Source organism: Rhinoderma darwinii, unplaced genomic scaffold (assembly GCF_050947455.1).
Source record: "Rhinoderma darwinii isolate aRhiDar2 unplaced genomic scaffold, aRhiDar2.hap1 Scaffold_965, whole genome shotgun sequence".
NCBI lineage: Eukaryota > Metazoa > Chordata > Amphibia > Anura > Rhinodermatidae > Rhinoderma > Rhinoderma darwinii.
The window spans coordinates 83,309-91,315 of record NW_027464540.1 but is presented as its reverse complement, the minus strand read 5'-3'; the positions used below and the strand labels follow the sequence as shown (position 1 = coordinate 91,315).

The 8,007-nt window shown below is 47.5% G+C and overlaps 4 non-coding genes across 4 annotated transcripts; all 4 read right to left on the bottom strand.

Moving 5' to 3' along the window:
* Nucleotides 1-3,542: 3,542 nt before the first annotated feature.
* LOC142733611 (U2 spliceosomal RNA) lies at nt 3,543-3,733 on the bottom strand. Its single transcript, XR_012880226.1, has one exon. It is a non-coding gene; the product is annotated as a U2 spliceosomal RNA (small nuclear RNA).
* A 1,234-nt stretch (nt 3,734-4,967) lies between these two features.
* LOC142733610 (U2 spliceosomal RNA) lies at nt 4,968-5,158 on the bottom strand. The gene has a single exon (XR_012880225.1). It is a non-coding gene; the product is annotated as a U2 spliceosomal RNA (small nuclear RNA).
* A 1,234-nt stretch (nt 5,159-6,392) lies between these two features.
* On the bottom strand, nt 6,393-6,583 carry LOC142733609 (U2 spliceosomal RNA). The gene has a single exon (XR_012880224.1). It is a non-coding gene; the product is annotated as a U2 spliceosomal RNA (small nuclear RNA).
* A 1,234-nt stretch (nt 6,584-7,817) lies between these two features.
* On the bottom strand, nt 7,818-8,007 carry LOC142733604 (U2 spliceosomal RNA). The gene has a single exon (XR_012880221.1). It is a non-coding gene; the product is annotated as a U2 spliceosomal RNA (small nuclear RNA).

Genomic DNA, 8,007 nt, shown 5'->3' with positions numbered 1-8,007 from the left:
CGGCATTCGTCTCAGCGCCTGGCAATTAGTATAGAAGCACTGTTTCCCACTGTTTCTGAGGCGAATTCTTGAACCGTAAGTCATAGACGCTCGATCTTGGCGGCATTCGTCTCAGCGCCTGGCAGTTAGTATAGAAGCACTGTCTTTGACTTCACTGGATGTTTCCCAGGCGAGCTATTGACAAGTAAATCCTAGACGCTCGATCTTGGTTATTTTCGCTTTCGCGGCTGGCAGCAAAGTTCAGAACCATGTTTCTGTGAATAACTCTTGAACCGTAAGTCACAGACGCTCGCTCTTGGTTGCATTCGTTTCAGCTCGTGGCAGCCAGTCTAAAAAACATTATCTTGGACTTCTCTGGATGTTTCCCAGGCGAGCTATTGGCAGCATGTTCAGAACCACTGTTTCTGAGGCTAATTCTTGAACCGTAAGTCATAGACGCTCGATCTTGGCGGCATTTGTCTCAGCGCCTGGCAATTAGTATAGAAGCACTGTCTTTGACTTCTCTGGATGTTTCCCAGGCGAGCTATTGAAAAGTAAATCCTAGACGCTCGATCTTGGTTATTTTCGCTTTCGCGGCTAGCAGCAAAGTTCAGAACCATGTTTCTGTGAATAACTCTTGAACCGTAAGTCACAGACGCTCGCTCTTGGTTGCATTCGTTTCAGCTCGTGGCAGCCAGTCTAAAAAAAAACACTATCTTGGACTTCTCTGGATGTTTCACAGGCGAGCTATTGGCAGCATTTTCAGAACCACTGTTTCTGAGGCTAATTCTTGAACCGTAAGTCATAGACGCTCGATCTTGGCGGCATTCGTCTCAGCGCCTGGCAATTAGTATAGAATCACTGCTTCCCACTGTTTCTGAGGCTAATTCTTGAACCATAAGTCATAGACGCTCGATCTTGGCGGCATTCGTCTCAGCGCCTGGCAATTAGTATAGAAGCACTGTCTTTGACTTCTCTGAATGTTTCCCAGGCGAGCTATTGACAAGTAAATCCTAGACGCTCGATCTTGGTTATTTTCGCTTTCGCGGATGGCAGCAAAGTTCAGAACCATGTTTCTGTGAATAACTCTTGAACCGTAAGTCACAGACGCTCGCTCTTGGCTGCATTTGTTTCAGCTCGTGGCAGCCAGTCTAAAAAACACTATCTTGGACTTCTCTGGATGTTTCCCAGGTGAGCTATTGGCAGCATGTTCAGAACCACTGTTTCTGAGGCTAATTCTTGAACCGTAAGTCATAGACGCTCGATCTTGGCGGCATTCGTCTCAGCGCCTGGCAATTAGTATAAAAGCACTGTTTCCCACTGTTTCTGAGGCTAATTCTTGAACCGTAAGTCTTTGACGCTTGATCTTGGCGGCATTCGTCTCAGCGCCTGGCAATTAGTATAGAAACACTGTTTCCCACTGTTTCTGAGGCTAATTCTTGAACCGTAAGTCTTAGACGCTCGATCTTGGCGGCATTCGTCTCAGCGCCTGGCAATTAGTATAGAAGCACTGTCTTTGACTTCTCTGGATGTTTCCCAGGCGAGCTATTGACAAGTAAATCCTAGACGCTCGATCTTGGTTACTTTCGCTTTCGCGGCTGGCAGCAAAGTTCAGAACCATGTTTCTGTGAATAACTCTTGAACCGTAAGTCACAGACGCTCGCTCTTGGTTGCATTCGTTTCAGCTCGTGGCAGCCAGTCTAAAAAACACTATCTTGGACTTCTCTGGATGTTTCCCAGGCGAGCTATTGGCAGCATGTTCAAAACCACTGTTTCTGAGGCTAATTCTTGAACCGTAAGTCATAGACGCTCGATCTTGGCGGCATTCGTCTCAGCGCCTGGCAATTAGTATAGAAGCACTGTTTCCCACTGTTTCTGAGGCTAATTCTTGAACCGTAAGTCTTAGACGCTTGATCTTGGCGGCATTCGTCTCAGCGCCTGGCAATTAGTATAGAAGCACTGTCTTTGACTTATCTGGATGTTTCCCAGGCGAGCTATTGACAAGTAAATCCTAGACGCTCGATCTTGGTTACTTTCGCTTTCGCGGCTGGCAGCAAAGTTCAGAACCATGTTTCTGTGAATAACTCTTGAACCGTAAGTCACAGACGCTCGCTCTTGGTTGCATTCGTTTCAGCTCGTGGCAGCCAGTCTAAAAAACACTATCTTGGACTTCTCCGGATGTTTCCCAGGCGAGCTATTGGCAGCATGTTCAAAACCACTGTTTCTGAGGCTAATTCTTGAACCGTAAGTCATAGACGCTCGATCTTGGCGGCATTCGTCTCAGCGCCTGGCAATTAGTATAGAAGCACTGTTTCCCACTGTTTCTGAGGCTAATTCTTGAACCGTAAGTCTTAGACGCTTGATCTTGGCGGCATTCGTCTCAGCGCCTGGCAATTAGTATAGAAGCACTGTCTTTGACTTATCTGGATGTTTCCCAGGCGAGCTATTGACAAGTAAATCCTAGACGCTCGATCTTGGTTACTTTCGCTTTCGCGGCTGGCAGCAAAGTTCCGAACCATGTTTCTGTGAATAACTCTTGAACCGTAAGTCACAGACGCTCGCTCTTGGCTGCATTCGTTTCAGCTCGTGGCAGCCAGTCTAAAAAACACTATCTTGGACTTCTCTGGATGTTTCCCAGGCGAGCTATTGGCAGCATGTTTTGAACCACTGTTTCTGAGGCTAATTCTTGAACCGTAAGTCATAGACGCTCGATCTTGGCGGCATTCGTCTCAGCGCCTGGCAATTAGTATAGAAGCACTGTTTCCCACTGTTTCTGAGGCTAATTCTTGAACCGTAAGTCATAGACGCTCGATCTTGGCGGCATTCGTTTTAGCGCCTGGCAATTAGTATAGAAACACTGTTTCCCACTGTTTCTGAGGCTAATTCTTGAACCGTAAGTCTTAGACGCTCGATCTTGGCGGCATTCGTCTCAGCGCCTGGCAATTAGTATAGAAGCACTGTCTTTGACTTCTCTGGATGTTTCCCAGGCGAGCTATTGACAAGTAAATCCTAGACGCTCGATCTTGGTTACTTTCGCTTTCGCGGCTGGCAGCAAAGTTCAGAACCATGTTTCTGTGAATAACTCTTGAACCGTAAGTCACAGACGCTCGCTCTTGGTTGCATTCGTACATTCCATCACATCCATCTAGTGTACACAGGTAGGTCCATTGTGGCGGGCGGGCGGGCGGGCGAGCGGGCGGCTTTAATGGCTGTTTGCTGTTCCCCTACTCCACTCCACTATTTGACTGTGGTGCTGCATCAATCAGTGGCTGGCTCAGGTGCAGCTCTTTAACTTACCTAAAAGGGAGGGCGGAGAGAAGACAAGGAAGGTGAATGAGCTGTTCCAATGTGAAATGCCGGAAACACAGACACACAGACGACACAAAACAAGAGGTGGCAATGTATTCATTAATTGCATTTAATCAATTAGCTCATTATCACTCATGCATTGTCCAACAGGTGTTGAAATAATGGGATTAAAAGGGGAGATCCCTTCAGAAAGACAGAAACAATGGCAAACACAAAAAACACTTTTGGAATCTGATTTTAGTCAACACATAAGGAAAGGGTGCACCGGTCCTGGAAATACTGCAATACCAGGTCAATGCGTGGAGTGGACAGAGCAAGCTCTATTTCCATCTCCCTGTTCTAAAAATCCATTTAATATATGGTCCCCAGATAGGGGACGTATCAGATATTAAACTGATAAGAACAGATACTACACTTGATCTTAGCCAAAAGGCCGAGAAGCGATAACCCGAACGGGCCGCGCGTTGCCCGAGCCTGCCCGATACTGCTGTTCAGCCCTTGCAGCGATTCAGCCTACTTCTAGGCAATTCCATGGGGCCCTGCAGGCTCACACACTCACAGCTACACGGGAGGTGAATAAAGGCCGGAGAGGAAGCCAGACAGGATTTGCTTCTTTTGCTTGCACCACAATGCAGTGCTGAAAGAGGAGGAATCTACATAAAAACGCCTTCCTGGCAACGCCCAAATGCCCTGCTGCCATGCAGATAAACACTGGCAGCGGCAGCAAGTGCATGCCCACAGCCACCCCTTGTTCCTTCACACCTTGTATGAGCTGTAATCCAGTCCAGTCCAGTGCTGCCTGCTGAGCAGCACTGACCAACACTGCCTGGGCCCAGGCTTTTATCTCTGAGGCCCCATTATGATGTCAGAAAGCTGGCTCTGGCTCCTCAGGGCTCCACTATGACACGTGCAAAGTTCCGTCTGAACTTTATATAAGACGGTGCGGCTCAGTCAGTCACTCAGTGTTGCCTGAGAGGGCAACACTGCAACAGCCGGCCGCCAGGCTGTCTTTTTTTGCACAGCTAGTTGCCTCCAGGAGGCCACAAGAGGGAGACAAGGGACTGAAAAATGGAAAATAAGCATCCACCAACTTTACAGACAACTTCTCCTTGCTCCTACAACCTCCATCCTTGCACAGTTTGTTATTCTTCTAGGTAACATAGTAACAAATCCAAATTGCTGCTCTCTTTGTAGGCAAGCAAGGCTTTGTTGCAACTGCAATTCTTACTCCTTCTTGAAATGTAGGGACGACAGTACATTCCATCACATCCATCTAGTGTACACAGGTAGGTCCATTGTGGCGGGCGGGCGGGCGGCTTTAATGGCTGTTTGCTGTTCCCCTACTCCACTCCACTATTTGACTGTGGTGCTGCATCAATCAGTGGCTGGCTCAGGTGCAGCTCTTTAACTTACCTAAAAGGGAGGGCGGAGAGAAGACAAGGAAGGTGAATGAGCTGTTCCAATGTGAAATGCCGGAAACACAGACACACAGACGACACAAAACAAGAGGTGGCAATGTATTCATTAATTGCATTTAATCAATTAGCTCATTATCACTCATGCATTGTCCAACAGGTGTTGAAATAATGGGATTAAAAGGGGAGATCCCTTCAGAAAGACAGAAACAATGGCAAACACAAAAAACACTTTTGGAATCTGATTTTAGTCAACACATAAGGAAAGGGTGCACCGGTCCTGGAAATACTGCAATACCAGGTCAATGCGTGGAGTGGACAGAGCAAGCTCTATTTCCATCTCCCTGTTCTAAAAATCCATTTAATATATGGTCCCCAGATAGGGGACGTATCAGATATTAAACTGATAAGAACAGATACTACACTTGATCTTAGCCAAAAGGCCGAGAAGCGATAACCCGAACGGGCCGCGCGTTGCCCGAGCCTGCCCGATACTGCTGTTCAGCCCTTGCAGCGATTCAGCCTACTTCTAGGCAATTCCATGGGGCCCTGCAGGCTCACACACTCACAGCTACACGGGAGGTGAATAAAGGCCGGAGAGGAAGCCAGACAGGATTTGCTTCTTTTGCTTGCACCACAATGCAGTGCTGAAAGAGGAGGAATCTACATAAAAACGCCTTCCTGGCAACGCCCAAATGCCCTGCTGCCATGCAGATAAACACTGGCAGCGGCAGCAAGTGCATGCCCACAGCCACCCCTTGTTCCTTCACACCTTGTATGAGCTGTAATCCAGTCCAGTCCAGTGCTGCCTGCTGAGCAGCACTGACCAACACTGCCTGGGCCCAGGCTTTTATCTCTGAGGCCCCATTATGATGTCAGAAAGCTGGCTCTGGCTCCTCAGGGCTCCACTATGACACGTGCAAAGTTCCGTCTGAACTTTATATAAGACGGTGCGGCTCAGTCAGTCACTCAGTGTTGCCTGAGAGGGCAACACTGCAACAGCCGGCCGCCAGGCTGTCTTTTTTTGCACAGCTAGTTGCCTCCAGGAGGCCACAAGAGGGAGACAAGGGACTGAAAAATGGAAAATAAGCATCCACCAACTTTACAGACAACTTCTCCTTGCTCCTACAACCTCCATCCTTGCACAGTTTGTTATTCTTCTAGGTAACATAGTAACAAATCCAAATTGCTGCTCTCTTTGTAGGCAAGCAAGGCTTTGTTGCAACTGCAATTCTTACTCCTTCTTGAAATGTAGGGACGACAGTACATTCCATCACATCCATCTAGTGTACACAGGTAGGTCCATTGTGGCGGGCGGGCGGGCGGCTTTAATGGCTGTTTGCTGTTCCCCTACTCCACTCCACTATTTGACTGTGGTGCTGCATCAATCAGTGGCTGGCTCAGGTGCAGCTCTTTAACTTACCTAAAAGGGAGGGCGGAGAGAAGACAAGGAAGGTGAATGAGCTGTTCCAATGTGAAATGCCGGAAACACAGACACACAGACGACACAAAACAAGAGGTGGCAATGTATTCATTAATTGCATTTAATCAATTAGCTCATTATCACTCATGCATTGTCCAACAGGTGTTGAAATAATGGGATTAAAAGGGGAGATCCCTTCAGAAAGACAGAAACAATGGCAAACACAAAAAACACTTTTGGAATCTGATTTTAGTCAACACATAAGGAAAGGGTGCACCGGTCCTGGAAATACTGCAATACCAGGTCAATGCGTGGAGTGGACAGAGCAAGCTCTATTTCCATCTCCCTGTTCTAAAAATCCATTTAATATATGGTCCCCAGATAGGGGACGTATCAGATATTAAACTGATAAGAACAGATACTACACTTGATCTTAGCCAAAAGGCCGAGAAGCGATAACCCGAACGGGCCGCGCGTTGCCCGAGCCTGCCCGATACTGCTGTTCAGCCCTTGCAGCGATTCAGCCTACTTCTAGGCAATTCCATGGGGCCCTGCAGGCTCACACACTCACAGCTACACGGGAGGTGAATAAAGGCCGGAGAGGAAGCCAGACAGGATTTGCTTCTTTTGCTTGCACCACAATGCAGTGCTGAAAGAGGAGGAATCTACATAAAAACGCCTTCCTGGCAACGCCCAAATGCCCTGCTGCCATGCAGATAAACACTGGCAGCGGCAGCAAGTGCATGCCCACAACCACCCCTTGTTCCTTCACACCTTGTATCAGCTGTAATCCAGTCCAGTCCAGTGCTGCCTGCTGAGCAGCACTGACCAACACTGCCTGGGCCCAGGCTTTTATCTCTGAGGCCCCATTATGATGTCAGAAAGCTGGCTCTGGCTCCTCAGGGCTCCACTATGACACGTGCAAAGTTCCGTCTGAACTTTATATAAGACGGTGCGGCTCAGTCAGTCACTCAGTGTTGCCTGAGAGGGCAACACTGCAACAGCCGGCCACCAGGCTGTCTTTTTTTGCACAGCTAGTTGCCTCCAGGAGGCCACAAGAGGGAGACAAGGGACTGCAAAATGGAAAATAAGCATCCACCAACTTTACAGACAACTTCTCCTTGCTCCTACAACCTCCATCCTTGCACAGTTTGTTATTCTTCTAGGTAACATAGTAACAAATCCAAATTGCTGCTCTCTTTGTAGGCAAGCATGGCTTTGTTGCAACTGCAATTCTTACTCCTTCTTGAAATGTAGGGACGACAGTACATTCCATCACATCCATCTAGTGTACACAGGTAGGTCCATTGTGGCGGGCGGGCGGGCGGCTTTAATGGCTGTTTGCTGTTCCCCTACTCCACTCCACTATTTGACTGTGGTGCTGCATCAATCAGTGGCTGGCTCAGGTGCAGCTCTTTAACTTACCTAAAAGGGAGGGCGGAGAGAAGACAAGGAAGGTGAATGAGCTGTTCCAATGTGAAATGCCGGAAACACAGACACACAGACGACACAAAACAAGAGGTGGCAATGTATTCACTAATTGCATTTAATCAATTAGCTCATTATCACTCATGCATTGTCCAACAGGTGTTGAAATAATGGGATTAAAAGGGGAGATCCCTTCAGAAAGACAGAAACAATGGCAAACACAAAAAACACTTTTGGAATCTGATTTTAGTCAACACATAAGGAAAGGGTGCACCGGTCCTGGAAATACTGCAATACCAGGTCAATGCGTGGAGTGGACAGAGCAAGCTCTATTTCCATCTCCCTGTTCTAAAAATCCATTTAATATATGGTCCCCAGATAGGGGACGTATCAGATATTAAACTGATAAGAACAGATTTTTTTTTTTTTTTTTTTTTTTTTTTTTAAAACCTT